We start from the raw sequence: 19768 nt of genomic DNA, 5'->3' as shown, positions 1-19768 counted from the left end.
GTGACACTTATGACTCTAAGCCTTCCAAAGTCAATTCAAGGAGGAATTGGGATTGTTATTACTATATAACAATCAAGGTAATATCTTAAACCTAATTATATGTTAATATTGATTTCCATATGCTAGAATTAGGGTTTATAGTCTTGGATTCAAAGCATGTACAATAGAGAAACCTAGATCCAAGCATTAGGGTTTGTATGAGCACATAGGATGTCTTATGACCAAAACCCATCAAAAACTTTATGCCATTTGAGTCTCATGCAAACCTTAAGGATGTTGTTATGGCCTTTTAAGCTCCAAAGGGGCCATGCATTGAAGCAAGCTCAAGACTTTACGTGGTTAACTGGTTTCTAGGCCCTATATCTAGTCTTTCATGCTTTGGTTTGGAATACTAAGGGGCTGTTTGATTTGGTGCTGACCCAGTCCGGTCGGAGGAAAACGTCTGACTCGGTCCGGTCAAGATGTTTGATATGTGAATATCGTGCGTCTGACCCAACCCATTTAACTGACTCGGTCGATAACTGTTGGTGATTTAGTCCGCCAAAACAAATAGATGACTAAGGAAAAAGACACTCAACGTACTCCATAGCAAATCATCTGTCATTATCCTTGTCCTCCATCTCCGTCGGTAAGGTCCGCAACCGATTTCTAATCCGTTGTCTCTCCGATCCTCATAATATTTAAAACCTCTTCAATCGCAATTGATTTCTATAAGGTCTGTAATTGATTTTTGCAATCGATTTCCCATTATGCCCTAATCGCCGCCCCACAGAAACGGACTTCGATTTGATAATTTTGAATTTGATAATCTGAAAATTGGAAGATATGTTCGATTGTGGTGTTGAATTTTTGATCAATAATTTTTTGAAGATGGTTAGTTTGGATGTTATCAATGTTTCTTGTCAATAATGAAGATGTATTGGGTTCCAATGATCGTCTAATTGAAGCCTTAAATTCCGATCTTGAAGTCCAAAAGTCAAATAAAAAGTCAAAATTTACATGCCGAAGTTGATTATGTGATTAGGAAATCACTGCATACGCTTTGTATTGGATATGGTAAATAACAAAGTGATAAGTGGTCCTATGCGCTTCATTATTCCTCTCAAATTTCAATCAAGAAGCTAATTTATGGTGGTCTAATGATATCGAAGGCTAAGCAGTAAAGGAAATGGCTATACAAGGAATTTAATACCACAAGGGGTTCTCTAGTATGGTTGAAAGTCAAGATTACTTGTGGATCCTATATAAAAATATGATTCAAAATACTTTTGAGTTTTTGAAATTTGACGTGGCTAAAATTCATGTTGCAATTGATTTAAAATTAATATTGCTTCAAATGTGAATCTGGATAAAGGTCGAATTTGGTGTTTCATTTCAAGTATATGATTCGAATTTGCAAAGAAAAAGTGGTCATAGTGAAGATTTGCTTTGTGATTAATTCATCCAAAGTGAAAATGTCAAAAAAATTGGTGATATACAACGCTTTAATAGTGCATTGTTTCAATGATCAAAGATGTTTTCACAAAGTCAAAGTTGGAAAAAACTTGATTTTTATTGTAATTTATTTGTATTCTTAAGTGGAATATAATCAATTTTTATCCAATACAGGAAACAATATAAGGGTATTATGGTAATTTTTTATCATTTACCATAGTCAGTCATAAATATAATCAAACAATATGGTTTCAGTCAGATGTGGATCCAATCAGAAATTCTAACTCAGTCAACACTAATTCAATTAGCACTTACTCAGTCAGCAACGATCAAACGACCCCTAAGGCTACCCTTCAAAAAAGGTTATCAACGGGTAAAGTTGGAAACTTTACCCTAAAAAAGGTCATTTCCAGTGAACAAGCGAAGTGTGGACCATAGATCTAGAGTGCAAGGGCTTAATCTGTTAAGATGGCCAATCAGACAGAAGGACTCGTCGAGTCCATGAAGGAACTTGATGAGTTGGGTCGTGATGTGCCGTTTTAGTTTATGGTAGAACTCGACGAGTCTGTAGAGGGACTCAATGAGTTAATTCGCCAAGTCGCGACTATGAGCAGCTCGATACGAATCGACGAGTCAGAGAATTTATGAGTTAAAGAGCTCGACGAGTTAAAAGGTTGACTCGACGAGTTGGCCAACCCAGAATGTTGACTTTGACCAGAGCATTGACTTTGACCAGGGGTAAAATGGTCATTTTACCCTTAGATGGATTTTTAGTTTTTTGACTAAGTATTATTGTATAGAGTTAGCCGGGGAGTCGTGGGAGCAGCCAGCAGAGATTCCTCACGCACGAGTTCGGCATCCAGTTTGAGAGATGAGTATTCCTCTAGTAGGAACGGGTCTAAGGCACCAATGCCGGACCGTTTATATATGTTAGCAAATGCTGGACTTCAGTTCGATGTCAGGGTTAGCCCGATGTAGAGTATATATTTCGGACTTCAGTCCAATGCCAGGGCGGACCTGAGAAGTGTTTATGTATGCTTGATGTCTTTGTGATTCATGCATGTTATGTGTTACGGGCCTAGCTCCGATGTCAGGTTATGCCCGATGTATGTTAGCATATATGTGTTATGTGTTCCGGGCTCCGGTCCGATGTCGGGGCAAGCCTGATGTATGTTATATTTTTATTTTATGTGTTTATGATAAGTGTTACGGAGTTTGTATACCAGGGTAAGCCTGATGTCGGGCGAGGCCCGATGCTAGATGCGGTCTGATGTCGGGGTGAGCCCGATGTTAGGCAGGAGTCCGATGTCGGGTTCGTCCCGATGTAGCTGGGAGGAGTCCCAAATTTTATGTTATGTGTATGGTATGTGGTAGTTTAGGGAGCTCACTAAGCTTCATTCTTACATTTTTCAGTTCTGGTTTCAGGTACTTCTGCTAGCAAAAGGAAGGGCTCAGGGCGATAACATGAAACACACACCACAGTTTTCTAGCCTAGGATGTTTCACTCTGATATTTGAAATGATATTTTGATACTTTGACAGTTATGATGATGTTTTTGAGATACATGGTTTATGATGTTTATTTGATGATGATATTTATGGTTTTAATAATGAATTAAAAACAAAATTTTTGGACCGTATTTTTGGGATGTTTCAAGTTGGTATTAGAGCCTTAATTTAAGGGATTCGGACACACTTTCGGGTGTGTCTGAACTCAAACTAAGGAATTGGTATAGAAATTTTCAAAAGAAAAACCATATTTGTATATAAAAGGATTTTAGGAAAAAGCAAAAAGAGTTTTGAAAAAAGAGAAAAGGGTGTGGTGCATGCAATCAGCCGAGCTCAAGTAAGTACTCCCAAATTACACATACAAGTTTATGTTATAATATACTTATCAGCTTTATAAGAACTCCATGCTAGATTAGGACTAAGGATCTAGGAAGGATGTCTTATGTGCCTGTTATATGTGTATAAACTATATGAGAACTGCATGCTAGTACAGAGTAGTCAATATGATGGCCTGATTAGAATATGTTTGACTATGTGTACTCAATGCTCGAATGTTGCTTGCTTTGTGCTTTTAGGAGTTCTAGTTGTCTTTTACTAACTAGTAAAAGAATATGTTAAGTTACATATTGCGAGGACTAAATAATTTCAGAAGGTTAGGTTTAGCCTTATTTCGCAGCTCTTGTTTGAGTCTAACCGTTGTAGGGTAGAACCTCTCATTCAAAGAATTATCTAGTCCTAGTGATATGTAATAGTATTCGCGGAGAGTGGGATGGTGATTACCCTAGGGAAAGCCTAGGATGAGAGTAGAGTGTGAAACATTAATATTAGAAGGGACTGGGTGAAGTCAAGGCAGTTCTTGAGGAAAGTATGGATAGATATAGAAGGTAGTATGGGCCCGTACTACTGGAAGCAGAGGATCCGTACTCGAATCAAGAAAGGCTAAGATGAATCCAAGGAACTTGTAGTGTGTATGTGTGTGTGTGTCTATATATATATATATATATATATATATATATATATATATATATATATATGATCCCTCTAGAATTGTTTAGTATTCTGATGTTTGCTATGATGTATTTTCAGTATGGTGACACTACGCACTAGGCCAGCTGGCACTTCAGGCACTGGTGAGGGATCAGGCTCGGGCTCTGGAGCCGGGCAGATGGATGAGCAGACAAGGGAGTTTATTTCGTCTGAGATCATGTGCAGCATTTTAGAGCAGAATCCTGTGATCTTTGGTTCGATCAAGGAGGGTATTTTGGAGCTTTTGGATGAGAAGTTGAGCGCTTTTCGCACTGAGGTGGCGGCCATGGTGGGGTCGTGCACACTGACTTTCCAGGAATTCAGGGCTTGTAGAGCTCCCAACTATCATTAGGCTCGAGACCCCATTGCTAGCAGCAGATGGTTGGCTGATGTCGTTAACGCATTCCGTACGAGCAGATGTCCTGAGGGGGACAAGGTCCGACTTGCATCCTGGCTTCTGAAAGACAGGGCACGAGATTGGTGGGAGGAGGTCGGACGAGCCATTGGGGATGATACAATTTTAGATGCTATGACCTGGAGTGATTTTTCGGCCAGGTTTAGGGCCGAGTTTGCACCTGTGATTGAGGTGTAACAGCTAGCGAGGGAGTTCTAGGTTCTTGAGTAGACGACAGAGATTGTGGCGGAGATCACCGCCAAGTTTAGGGAGAGGGCCCTTCTTGTTCCGTTGTATGCGGCAGACGAGTAGATGAAGAAGGCCCAATATCATGAGATGTTGCAAGTGATATCCGACAGTTTGTGAGCCGCTCCATTTGAAAGACGCTGGAGGACATGATTGTTAGGGCTAAAGAGAGAAAAAGAGAGAGAGAGAGAGAGACAGAGAGAGAGAGAGAGTTGGATTTAGAGATGGATAGGAAGAGGAAACCAGAGGGGGGGGCGGGGTCAGTCATGGAGTTTGGGAAAGAAGCCCAAGGTATCAGATCACAGATCCTAGAGCCAATAGAGCCACGACCATTGTGGAAAATGCGGCAGGATGCACGAGGGAACATGCAAGGCGGGGAGTTCGTGCTATTACAAGTACGGCAAAACTGGTCGTGTGAGCCAAGATTGCACAGCCACTACTAGCACCACGACAACATTAGATCTGATTTGTTTTCATTACAATCAGAGGGGACACAAGCGGTCCCAGTGCCTGAGTTTAGCAGCCGCGGGAAAGGTGGCAGCACCTTCTCCGGCCACATTGAGGATTACAGATGGTCGTCAGGGTCGGGCTAAGGCGCCTACGGCGCGAAGCAAGGCTTTTCAGCTTACTGCGGAGGCGGCACAAGCAGCACCTGACGTGGTGACAGGTATGTATATTTCTTTTATCTCTTTGTTGATATTGTTTGTTACTTATGTTTATATGTTTTGTTATAGGATCGTTCTTAGTAAACGGTATATCAGCCTTGGTACTATTTGATTCGGGTGCCACCCGATCTTTTGGGTCGCTCATGCTCAGCAAGCGATTTGTAGGAGCTCCAGGGGAGCTGGATTGCCCATTGGATAAGGAGATAGCAGATGACAGGACCGTCAGGGTTACGAGGGTTCACAGAGGATGTACGCTACCATTATTCGATCAGTAGTTTTTAGTAGATCTGGTTCTTATTCCCTTGTGTGGGAATAAGGTTAGAGTGGGTATGGATTGGTTAAGCCCCAATGGGGCAGTGATTGATTGTGAGTTGCAGCTAGTGAGGGTTCGCACTACTAGTGAGGGAGGGCTAGTGATCCAGGGTGAGAGGCCACAGTGCGGACCGGTTTTCTATTCAACAGCGAGGGCGAGGCGCCACCTTCAGCAGGGTTGCACAGGATACGTTGCTTATGTCATGGATACCTGGGATAAGGGTAAGGAGATAGTTGATGATGTACCGGTAGTGCAAGAGTACACGTACGTACTATCGGATGATTTACCTGGGATACCTCCGTAGAGACAGGTCGAGTTCAGGATTATCTAGTTGGGCCAAAACCCATATGATGCTCCATGGATGCTCCATGGTGTTTTTGTACCCATGGATCATGGAAATGAAAGGCCATGTCAATTAGGGTTTACATGGTGTAACCCTAACTATATATGCATATTATTCTTGACCAAAATCGGCGACTAGTGTATGTAAAAGAAGGGCTAGCTGATTTCATGAGTTGTGGATTTCTCTCAAGTTATTCCAAGTGTATTTGGTGTTGTGTGAACCATTTGAGGTGTCACACTTGAGGCACTAGGCACTCAAGCTTCATGAAGACTTTCTACATCAAAGAGGTATGTATTCTATCTTGCTATAGTCATTGTTTTGTATGCTAGATTAGGATAATACCTTGGATGTTCATATTTGCATGTATAATAGAGAAAACATAGATCCAAGGTATTTAGGGTTGCATGTACACTTAGGAGTGTTAGAATGCTCAAAACCCAACAGTGGTATCAGAGCCTAGGCTTGTTTTCTTGTTATACTTGCAAAACTGCTTAAAAAATCGAAGTTGTTTGCTGTCTGATCAGCAGACTCGGCGAGTCCATCATGAGACTCGGTGAGTCCATGCCTAAAAATTGATCAAAACGATCCAACTCGCCGAGTTGGTTCATGCACTCGACGAGTTGGACCCCCAGACAGCATAAATTCGACTTTTTTGGCTGGAATTGGACTAGGAACATTACCCTAAGATCTTTTTGGACTTATAAACTTATTTTTGATGTGGTAATGTTCATGCTAATCCAATTTCAAAGATAATTGTCAATAGATTCATGTTTTGTATTAGTTTATGGTTTAGACTAATTACATGAAAAAGTTTGATTTGAATTATCTTGTTCTTATGAGTTACTTAGATTAATAGAAAGTTGAGTGAAATTGTTGTTTTCAATCCAAATTAATCTAAGATTTGATTCTAAAATGTGTTTTTGTAACTTGTCCTCAAGTTATATGAAAAGTCACATTTAAGGTTCATAAAACTCATAATAGTTGGCAAAGGTTACAAAAATGAAGAGTCTAGTTCTAATTAAATGGTTTTATGACTTCATAACTTGTCCTCAAGTTATGGAGGACCAAGAGTCTCTTCATTAAATAATAAATAAAAAAAGAGTGTAACCTTAATTAATTCCATAAGTTATAATATAAAGGAAAAGTTAATTCTTTTATTAGTTTAAAGTCTTCCATAACTTGTCCTCAAGTTATGGAACTTGAAGAGTTTTTGGATTAAAACTACTTTAAACACATAAGTTGTGGAATTAGTTAGTTTTGAATAGTTTCAAAACTTGCCCTCAAGTTTTGGAATTTGAAAAGTTTTCACTTATGAATACTTTTATTCCAAGTTAGCCCTTAGAGTTTTTAAAGTTAAAATTCAACCCTTATACTTTATAATATTATAAGTTAATAATATTTATATATATGTATAAGAGTAAAGTCAGTCTTACCGTTAGTAGGCCTCATTCACGAAGTCGGTCTATAAGGGGGGTATAAGGTTACTGCTTATAAAATGGCAGTTTAATGGGTGTCCACTCTCACCCACCGCTTCCTTGACCGATGGAGGGTCGTTAGCCGAACGGTTTTGACAGGACTAGAATTCTCCCTTCATTAAAAGTATTAATGATAAATACTAAGTAACTAAACTCTTAATAATACCCAATCTTAGTTACTAAGGAAAATGTGAATAAGGTGCTAATCCACGAAATTACACTTTGCACTTTATTTAAGTCGGTTAGTGGAGCGTGTGTGGTTAACCGGCACACTAACTCGTATTTAACAAGGTAGGCAAAGGGTAACTTAATGTTTATCATAGTATCGATGGAGTGTGTGTGGTTAACCGGCACATCGATTGAGGGGTAAACACTTAAGGGTACCAAGTAATTTGCATGGTTACTTCACACCTTGTTTTGTGATCCTCGGCATCCCAGTCACAAAACCTGAAGGGCACACTCGAGATTGAAACATGCCATTGAACAGTTCAATGAATCTCAAAGATCTAGGAGTTTTAAAAACAATTAAAACCTAATAATACATTTCGTTTATCTTGGTGGAAATTGGTGAATCGTCATTCACCTACCTTCAAATATTTAATAGCTTGGATTACGGCATCCCTCTTCTAAGTTATAAAATAGTTTGTTAGGTCCTAGCCTTAATATTTCATATTGGGTGTTATATTAAGGACTTTAGATCAACTATCTTGAATATCTCCCAAAACATGTCTGGTTTAGACATTTATGATCTTCCCAAATCTCTTGAAACAAGCTTTTCTAAATGAAGATGATGTCCCTTGGAAATCATACTTCTTTCACCTCCTCCAATTATTCTCCCTAACCCACAAGTTCTTGAAAAGTTTAAAGTCACTCGAGCCTTATTGGCAAGTAAAGGTCTAGGTGTGGTCACATCTTGGAGATGTAGTCACATATTGACAAGCCAGGAGAGTTGGGTGTCAAAGTCTTGAGAAAGTTGGTGGTTCAATCACTTTCTAAGTCACATAGTGAGGTCCTTTGGGACACCTATGAAACAGACTAAGACAAGACCCTTAATGATCTTATCCATTTGCTAAGATCAACTTCCTAAAACTTTATGGACATTGACAATGATGACATTGGATATTCAGTAAAGCTCTCTCTTCCCAAAGAAAGGGATCGGCCATAGTCAACTCGGTTGACCAAATGGTAAAGAGAAAAGCTAAGTCTGTGATAGTCCCGTGTACCATTACAAAAGGGTCCATATGTTTATATTGCCAAAGGAAGGGGCATTGTGAATCTGCCAAATTTACCTAAGGATGTTAAAGTCAATAAGTTTGACTCTACTTCAGGTAAAGTCCACTATCTAACTCTGCTAAGTTTCTATTCTGAGATTTTTGATACATGATGTGACTGGGTCACATGGTGATGTTTTAAGAATCAAAGAAAAGTGAAGAAACTTAAAGAAAGAATATGTTGAATCTGATCGCGTAGATGGATTTCTATCGCATGGGTTGAAGATCGGATTCTTGAGCTACCTCTTAGGAGTTATGAGATATTGCTTAGGAATAGATAACAACAAGTTTTCATATGGATTGTAAGGATAAGTTTTTCCGCAAAGTTTTAAAATAAAAGAAAATTTTTGATTTTATTTATTTTAAAATATCCTTACAATGGCATTTGAGGAAAAAATTGTTGCTTATATGATTCCATTAATAGCAAGAGTGGAAATATGAAATTGATTCTTTCATTTGTGGTAATGTCTAAATTTACCAAATAAGGAAAGATTCTCATCACCCAAGTTTCAATTGGACCGGAACTTGGAATCATGCAAGTTGTACAGCATGATGAATGAGAACTTTCAAGTATTGGAAAACTAAGACTAATTACTTGTTCACATGGATGTGTGAGTCAAGTAAAGGACTAAGGGATCAAGTACAAATTCTTGTGCACTGGTCAAGTCCACCACAAAAGATCGATAAGACTATTCGTCATAGTTTATTAAAGCTCAGTAAATATGATTATACTTACAAGCTTAAGTGTAATTCTGAGACATTGGAAAAGGTTCCAATGTATAACAGAGCGAATAAGAGAGAATCAATTTAGGCAGAAGGATAAAAGTTTCTCAAATCTGAAAAGATGGGAGAGTACTTTAGTATCAGTTTTTATGATTATCTTAATGATTTAGAGACCTTATCACAATTCATCCTCTAAGAGCCTTCTTATAGCTAAGAAGAGGAACTTGAATTGTTGAAGTGGTTAAATCAAGAAGATGATTCATACTTCGTTCCAAAAAAACAATTCTTAGAGTTATACTCTAAGACTGTAACTTGAGTGACATGTCTTAAAGAAGGTTTAAAACACTTGTCAAATGTAAGAATAAAAGTTTTCTACTCTTGTACATTTGAAATTGGTAAGTTGTGATGTTTTGGATAAAACAAAGACCAAATTAGGCCAATTGTGTGAAGTGTTTGTCTTGATTATAATCCACACTATCTCTTGAATATCTGACAAGAAAGTCTTATATGTCAAGAAGACAGTGGGAGTCTTAAAGCTCTTGAAAGTCTTAAGAACTAATCAAGAATAAAACCTGAAGTTCTTCACTAGCATACGACTTGAGGTTTATAACCTATCGTGTTGACATATTTTGTGCCCATTCCAATTAAAGTTGGCTTTGCATATGAGTTCTTAGAGTTGTCAAGTTGTTGCACAACAACTTGGAAGAAATGGCAGGCCCTTGAGCTTCCAGGTGGCAAGAAATTAAGATTGAGTTCAGTCCATATGAGTTTGGATTTGTCATTATCCTTGTCTTGTGACTATGGTTTTGATAATTCACATGGATAAGAACACATACACCATTAAATCTAAGTGTCATAAGGTTTCTCTCCAATTCATGAAAATGATGGTGAGGAAACACTTTCACTAAGTAGATTTTAGCTAGATAGCAATTGTGATATTTGCGTTCTCAAAGTCATTAGTGGAGCGTGTGTGGTTTACCGACACACTATTCTGGACTTGTGAGAAGTGGCAAAAAGGTCTAACCATTATGATTACGGCATCCCTCTTCATAATTATTTAGACACACAAATATGCTATCTAAGGGAAGGTGTATGATTTTGATAAAGTTTTATCAAAACAATCTAGTATCAGAAATCTGAACTTTGGTAAGAAGGTCAATGAAGTATTGATTTCTAGAAGTCCAGCTGATTTCTGAGTACATGTCAAAGCTAGTGGGAGCATAAGTGTTATGCTAATAATCATCATGTTAGTGGGAGCATGATAATTATGATAAAGGTTGCAAGTTAGCAATGTTAATTATAGAAAACAAAAGTTTCAACTGGGAAAGAGTTGTTTTGCTATACTTAAGGGAGAGGAAATTATACTTCATCTCAAATCTATAAGCTTAGATCGTGAGGTTTTAATCATTTAGTCAAGGATATATATATATATGAATTTCATGTTGGAATGGCTCAACATAAGTAAATTCTGTATATGGGTCCATTATTTGCGTTCTAAAATTCAATTATGATTACGACATCCCTTTTGATAATCTGAATTATGAGAACTTGGCAAATAGAAATGGAAATGTTATAGCAAAAGACTGGTTTAGTCTTTATGTGAGACATCATGAATCGTGTCCCATATGCTTCGGATATAGGATCGATTACATGTGTTATATTCATCCTTTCTAAAAAATTTCCGAATGCATGGGGCATTAAGAAGGGAAAAGGTCTAGAATTGGATATGACTAAAAGGATTAATCAATTGTCGAGGACAATCTAAGGTTTACCAAAGATTGGGTGCTCAAGGACAGTTGGAAGTATAGTGATAATTCTGGAAGGACCATATTGACATAATCTGTAAGGAGGCAACTCTTGTTCAGAAGTGATAGTCAAAATGAATCTGGAAATGTTTCAAAGTTAGAAATTCCAATCTGTGTAAGATTAAATAAACTTAATGCAAGAAGGATGTTTCCAAGGATTGATCTCCTTTGGAATACTTTGTAATGTTTGTTGTCGAGTCCTTGTGACTTTGTGCATAATCATTACAAAAGGATCAATGCATATAAGTTTAGAATCTAACAGATTTCAGTAAATGGCATGAATTTGGAATTCTTGCATTTGCAGTAAGGATTTGGGACTGTGAAAAGAGAATCATTGAAGTTATGTTCAATTGATCTAGTTCACAAAGTAAAGATCATAGACAAACATAGTATGCATACTTGGTGTATGGCATGACTAGTGTTTAGAAAACATAGTGTACATGCTTGGAGCATGGGACAACTATTGTTTTAAATTCAAGAATAAAGTTGATAGCAAAAACAGTATACAATGAATAATGTGTAATCATATGGTGATAAATAAAAGGTGTTTTATTTATGTTCATAGGTTTTGATACCATATTCAATTATTATTGTGTTTCACTTTGCATGTTTTGACTTCCCGAATAAACTAGGTTATTCTTCCGGAATGACTAAGTTATTCAAACCATCCATAGTCGGTCATATGTTGGAAGTAGATATGAATTAAGACTGTCATGGGTTAGCTTGTAGAGGTCTAAGGCGTTGGACAAAGGGCTACAACACTCATGAGTGCTCATAAGTTCTAAGTATTGGATTCAACCCGCGCTCATTGGAATCACTTCATGGATTTTATCACGAGTGATCATGAGATGATAATATCTTATATTCTTCAAACCTAGAGATATGAGTTGGTTGTACATTGATTGCACGAAAACGCATTCGGTAACTCGGTGTAATAAAACGCCTTTGTGTATGATTCAACAAGTAGTAGAACAAGCCATATGAGTCGAAGTTTATCCATTCATTTTACCTTCAGGATAAAAGCGATATCTGTGGGCCCCTCGATGATTTGATGGTGACAAATGGAAGTGCTCGGCCGAGCCAGGACTGATTTGATTTGTTCAATTAGTCAGTCGTCATAAATCGGAAATCGGGAAACAACAAATGGATAGAGAGAATGATTATAATCCACGTCTCAGTCCATATGATATCTAGAATGGAGGAATATATGATCCCTTATCTAATGGACAAGTCATTGACAAAGGTCAGAGTTTATCAACAAGGTCAGAGTTCGACAGAAGCTTTTGAGAGCTACGATTGCCAGTCGGTTCCTGAAGTCATACGCAATAATAGTTTTAGACTTATCCAAGTGGGAGACTGTTGGATTAATGTCTAAGTCCATAACTATAATTGGTAATACTTGACCCGACCCGGCATGGTCCATTTGGGTTGCATGGCATCAGGCACTTGGATAGACCATAATGAGAGAAATAAGACACTTATGCTTATTAATATATTATAAGTTCTAGTATATTAATAATAAGAATAATAAGATTATTTAATTAGTATTGATCAAGAATTAATCTAGGATTAATTAAGTGATCAAAAGAAGACTAATTAAATATATGGGTTGATTGTGCAAATCATTCATACTTATATAGTGGGCTAGTGCTCCATGGATTATCTAGTTGGGCCAAAACCCATATGATGCTCCATGGATGCTCCATGGTGTTTTTGTACCCATGGATCATGGAAATGAAAGGCCATGTCAATTAGGGTTTACATGGTGTAACCCTAACTATATAAGCATCTTATTCTTGACCAAAATCGGCCACTAGTGTGAGTAATAGAAGGGCTAGCCGATTTCATGAAGTATAGATTTCTCTCAAGCTATTCCAAGTGTATTTGGTGTTGTGTGAACCATTTGAGGTGTCACACTTGGGGCACTAGGCACTCAAGCTCCATGAAGACTTTCTACATCAAAGAGGTATACATTCTATCTTGTTATATTCATTGTTTTGTATGCTAGATTAGGATAATACCTTGGAAGTTCATATTTGCATGTATAATAGAGAAAACATAGATCCAAGGTATTTAGGGTTGCATGTACACTTAGGAGTGTTAGAATGCTCAAAACCCAACAAGGACAATGTGGTGGCTAACGCCCTGATCAGAGATTTGTGTTTGAGGATGACAGTGATCACTCCACTGTTGGAGCAGATTAGAGAGGCGTATGTTGAGGGCCTGAAGGAAGAGTGCCAGAAGTGTGAGTGGATTGTAGCCCGGGCGGCCTCGTTTGATTATGATAGTCGAGGGTTTTTAACTCTGCATGGGAGGGTTTGGGTTCCGTACTGGGGTGGGCTACGACAGGTTCTGATGGATGAAGCTCACAAGTCGAGGTTCTCCATCCATCCTGGGGTGACGAAGATGTACCGAGATCTTCGCCCCGACTACTGCTGCCCTGCATGAAGCGGGACATAGCATGGTACATAGAGAGGTGCCTAACCTACAGGAAGGTCAAAGCAGACCACCATAGGCCTCACGGCAAGATGCAGCCGTTAGACATCCCCGTGTGGAAGTGGGAGGACATTAATATGGATTTTATCACTAAGCTTCCCAGGACCGCACGTGCGGTCGATTCGATATGGGTCATCGTGGATCGGTTGACCAAGAGCGCTCACTTTATCCTGATCCAGGAGCACATATCGGCCGAGAAGCTGGCCGGGATTTATGTGTGATAGGTAGTGGCATGGCACGGATTGCATGTCTCAGTGGTGTCGGATCGAGATGTTCATTTTACTTCCTGATTTTGGAAGCGGTTTCACGACGAGATGGGTACTCGTCTCCACTTCAGCAATGCGTTCCACCCCCAGAGCGACTAACATAACTAGAGGACGATACATGCTATCTTGGACATGCTATGCGCATGTGTTTTGGATTTCGGTGGCAGTTGGGATACGTAACTTCCCTTAGCGGAATTTTTGTATATAACAGTTACCATGCCAGCATAGACCGACCACCCTTCGAGATGCTTTACGGGAGGAAGCGCAGGACCCCAATCTGTTAGGTTGAGGTCAGTCAGAGAGTTATGGGGAGTACTGAATTAGTACTCTAGACTTCTCAGAGTCGACAGAAGAGCTACACTGATAAGAGGTGTTCAGATTTAGAGTTTCAAGTGGGCGACATGGTCCTCTTGAAGGTTTCACCCACGAAGGGTGTCACTCAGTTCCGGAAACGGGGCAAGTGGGGGCCTAGGTTCATCGGTCCATTTTGGGCTTTGGCCCGGGTGGGCCGGGTTGCTTACCAGTTAGTCCTTCCAGCAGAGCTCAGCCCGATCCACAACACCTTCCATGTTTCTTAGTTACGGAAGTGCTTAGTGGATGATTCAGAAGTGGTACCTCTTGAGGATATTCAAGTTGATGACAACCTGAACTACATTGAGCGGCCAGTACCTATCCTTGACAGGAATTCGAAGGATTTGAGGAGAAAGAGGTTGGAGTTGGTAAAGGTACAATGGCAGCACCGTAAGGGCTCAGAGTGGACCTAGGATCCCGAGGAGGAGATAAGGGAGCACTACCTAGAGTTGTTTTCAGAAACAACAGACTTCGAGGACGAAATCTAAGACAAGTGGAGGAGAATTGTAACGCCTAGTTCCTGGTATGTAGTTAACTTAATTATTTATTCATTTTGGAAGGGTTACTCGACGATTTGGTGGCCCTAACTCGTCGAGTAGAAAGTAGAATATGCTTGGGTTTTAAGTGAACTACTCGATGAGTCGGAGTCTTGACTCGACAAGTAGGACAGCCTGGACGAAAACCCTAATTTTTAGGGCTTGCACCCTATTTAAGCATCATATTTGGCCTCCATCCCAACCTCTATCACCTCCAAACCCTAATCAACCATGAGTGATCTTGAGCTATTTCTTGCCATTTTGGAGTGGTTTGTGTGTTCTTGAAGCTTAGAAGAAGAAGAAGGAGCTTGAAGATTCAAGGAGAAGGTTATAGATCCAGGAATCGCGTTCCATTCTCATCACTTTTTGGTAATCAAGCTCTTAACTTGCCTTATAGTTCATTAAATCTCTTTGTGGTCTCTTTTATAGGGTTTTTGTCCAAGTATCATGATTTATGAGTCATGGAGGGCGTCCCAAGCTGATTATACTTTCAGATTTGGAGTTATTAAGGGTTTTAAAGGCATAAAGGTGCAAACTTTATGCCATTTAAGTCTCATGAAAACCTTAAGGATATTGTTATGGCCTTTTAAGCCCCAAAGGGGCCATGCATGGAAGCATGCTCGAGACTTTACATGGTTAACTAGTTTCTAGGCCCTAGATCTAGGCTTTCATGCTTTGGTTTGCAATACTAAGGCTGTTTGGACAAGATCTATGTCCTAGAGGAATTAGGGTTTTAGCTAAACCCTTCAAAAAGGGTTATTAATGGGTAAAGTTTGGTAAAGTTGGAAAATTTACCCTTAGAAAGGTCATTTCCGGTGAACAAGCGAAGTATGGACTATAGATCTAGAGAGCAAAGGCTTAATCTGTTAAGATGGCAGATCAGACAGAAGGACTCGTCAAGTCCATGAGGGAACTCGACGCGTCGGGTCGTGCTGTCCCGTTTCTGTTTATGGTAGAACTTGAAGAGTGTGTAGAAGGACTCGATGTGTTAATTCGCCAAGTCGCGACTATGAGCAGCTTGATACGACTCGACGAGTCGGAGGAACGACTCGAGGAGCTGGGTTATGATTTCGGGATTTATGAGTTAAAGAGCTCGACGAGTTGAAAGGTTGACTCGGCGAGTTGGTAAACCCAAAATTTTGACTTTGGCCATAGCATTGACTTGGACCAAGGGTAAAATGGTCATTTTACCCTTAGATGGATTTTTAGTTTTCTAACTAAGTATTAATGTATAGAGTTAGTCGGGGAGTCGTGGAAGCAGCCAACAGAGATTCCTCACGCGCGAGTTTAGCATCCAGTTTGAGAGGTGAGTTTTCCTCTAGTAGGAACGGGTCTAAGGCACTAATTTCGGCTCGTTTATATATGTTAGCATATACCGAACTTTGGTCCGATATCGGGGTTATACCGATGTAGAGTATTTGTTCCGGACTTCGGTCCAATGCGGGGGCGGACTTGAGAAGTTTTTATGTATGCTTGATGTCTTTGTGATTCATGCATGTTATGTGATATGTGTTCTGGGCCTAGGTCTGATGTCGGGGTAAGCCTGATGTATGTTAGCTTATATGTGTTATGTGTTCTGGGCTTCGGCCCGAGGTCGGGGCAAGCCCGATGTATGTTATATGTTTATGTTATGTGTTTATGATATGTGTTACGCAGTGTGTATTTCTGGGTAAGCCCAATGTCGGGCGAGGCCCGATGTCGGGTGAGGCCCGATGCCTGACGCGGTCTGATGGCGAGGTGAGCCCGATGCCGGGCAGGGGTCCGATGTCAGGTAAGTCGATGTCGAGTTCATCTCGCAGCTGGGCGGATTCCTAAAGTTTATGTTATATGTTATATGTTATGTGTATGGTATGTGGTATTTTGGGGGAGCTCACTAGGCTTCGTGCTTACAGTTTTCAGTTTTGGTTTCAGGTACTTCTGCTAGCAAAGAGAAGGGCTCGGGGTGATTGCATGACACACACACCACAGTTTTCTAGCCTGGGATGTTTCACTCTGATATTTGATTTGATATTTTGATACTTTGACAGTTATGATGATGTTTTTGAGATACATGGTTTACGATGTTTACTTGATGATGATATTTGTGGTTTTAATAATGAATTAAAAATGAAATTTTTGGACCGTATTTTTGGGATGTTTCAGAAGAGGTAAAGATATAACGGAAAAAAGATTAATAATCAACTTATGTTTTATCAAGTTACCAAAAAAAAGATTAATAATCAACATTAAAAGTAGCCAAATCCCAACTAAATTATGTATGACAATTAAACCAACAAAACATACTCTTATTTCTGAAAATAAATAAAAGGATTGCTATTTAGGAACTAAGGAAAAACAAGAGATTGTAGGATACAAAAACACACTAGTCAACTATAAGTGTCAATCATATGTTCCAATCCACAAACAAGCTTACTTAGAGCAATCAACAAGAAAGCCAGACAAAAAAAATCTAATCATGACAAAACTAAGGAATACCAGTAATGTAAAAAAGAATATAATCATAAGATGTGAAAAAAAAACTCCAACAAAATAAATAATAAATTCGCATATCGATATCCTTTCAGCAACTTCTAGTCTTTGCTCCTGTGACATGGCATGATAAGATTTCCTTTCAATTAGATTCGGCTTTTATGCATCAGCATTTGATGCCAAAATTCCACATTCTAATGCAATTGCTCTTACAGTTTGTAGATTGTCACCGGTCACCATTCTTACCTACATTACATGGATTTTTAAAAATAAATAAAAATTATTTGTACAAATTTAAAAAAATAATAATTAAATATTGTCTACTACATTCACACCAGCCTTTACACACAATTCAACAGCCTCTCTGACAACTTTCTGACATGGATCCTACATGGAAAACCATGTATCAAAATATACAACATAAAAATACATATTAATCTCTTTGATGACATGGACATGGACATAGCTTTAAACTAACAATTTCTAGTAGCACAAGATCGTCCTCAAGTAGCGTTGTTATGTTATGAATATCTTACTTAAAAAAAAAAATTGTCAAATATTTCAAATGCCATACGACAATTTATAGGAAATTGAGTAATCTAATCGCTTTTTGGTGTATTTTTTAAAAAATAATCTATCTATTTATTATTATTTTTTTTTGCAAAGTAACATTTTTATCCGAAATGACCGGAATGGGTTATTCCAGATACAATTTCAGACTTCATATTTGTTGGGCCAGCCCATCAAATGCACTCCAAACTTCCCATTCCGAGGTAACTGTACATATTCTTGACTTCGATTTACAAACGCATTCTGACATTTCGGTGCGCATTCCGATCTCTGATACGCTCTCCGACATTTCGACACACATTCTAAACTCCGACTTAAGATATGGAATACGATCACGATGACCCGATTGTTTTACGGGTAAGTCCTATACTACTCTTATACTCTTATTAATTTAGTTTTAAGGTTTTTGTTTTTGGTTTTTTTAGAACTTCCTCCGAAATGTGAAGAAGAACTCCGGAATGAGTTTTTTTTAGAACTTCCTCAAATATGCGTAGAAGAGCTCTGGAATAAACTGGCCATATTCCAAAGTAGTTATACATGTTAACAGTTCATTAGGAACAACCCAACACTAGTTTAGTTCTTTATATTATGTTATTATACATAGAAATTAGTATTCCATAATGCTCCGAAAATCTATGGAATGCGAGAAACTTGTCTGGAATATGAAAAACGTGTCCGAAATGTCAAGAACATGATTCGAAATGGTCGCTGCTGTTCGTTCCAGAGTTGGATTATAACAAGTTTTCTATTTGTAGCATGACGGGGTGGATTACATTACCTAAGTAATAGTAATTTACAATATAATGTTATTTGATGATTAATTAATTCCAACATTTTGTGTAGCTTTACATCCCAATCAGTATACCGTGTGCCCACTGGTTTTTGGGTGTTTTGGATTTGAAAACATCCAAAATGACTATATACGATACTCATCGGAAGCTCGACTATTGTTTAAAAGATTACGATTAGTTTATAGCTATGCGAGTCTGTATCCACAAACTACTAGTGGTTATTAACTACTTGAGTACCGAACCAACTAATGCAATCCCAGTTGGGAGTTTCAACATGACACTTAAAAAGACCCCAAATGTACCACAACAGGTTGACAGTAAATATGATTATGGTGTGTTTTTGTGTTGGTTCCTGGAGAAGTTGATCGCCGTGAAATCGTATTTTATAGAGGGTAAAAGCAGTACATGAGTTATGTCATATCGTAAACAATTGACAGAAATTTTTTGGGGTACGAAGATAAAGTCTATTTGAACATTATACTATTATTTAAAACAAATTTAAGTTTACGTGCTTATTGCCTCTTTATAGATTTTAAGATTCCATACACTAGAAAAAAATGACTATTCATGAATAAATATTATACAAAATTACCAAACACATATACATAAAAAAATGACTATTCCGGAAAGACTATCTAGAATTGAGAATCCTACTCTGGGTAGATCTCTCCAAAAAGATCAATTCCTGATAAAATTGTTATTCTACAAAAACAAAAAAGATTGGGTTATTTTCTTCAAAGACTTTGAGTTAGATTACTCAATTACCTTAAATTTATAGACCTAAAAAAAATTAATAAAAAAGAAAAGCCTTGTAATTTTCAAGACGATAAAAAAATATTATATTTTTGAAACTTACAAGAATTCATATTTAAATGTTATTGCATATATATATATATATATATATATATATATATATATATATATATATATATATATATATATATATATATATATATATATATATATATATATATATATATATATATATATATTGGATAGATTATGCACATTCACATTCTTTTTATCTCAATGTAACAATAGTTTTTATCAATGGCTTCTATCGATAATGTATATATACAGAAAAAA

The sequence above is a fragment of the Lactuca serriola genome, chromosome 4, assembly GCF_051521515.1.
Source record: "Lactuca serriola cultivar US96UC23 chromosome 4, Lser_US96UC23_V15, whole genome shotgun sequence".
Lineage (NCBI taxonomy): Eukaryota > Viridiplantae > Streptophyta > Magnoliopsida > Asterales > Asteraceae > Lactuca > Lactuca serriola.
Note: the sequence above shows the minus strand (reverse complement) of the source record.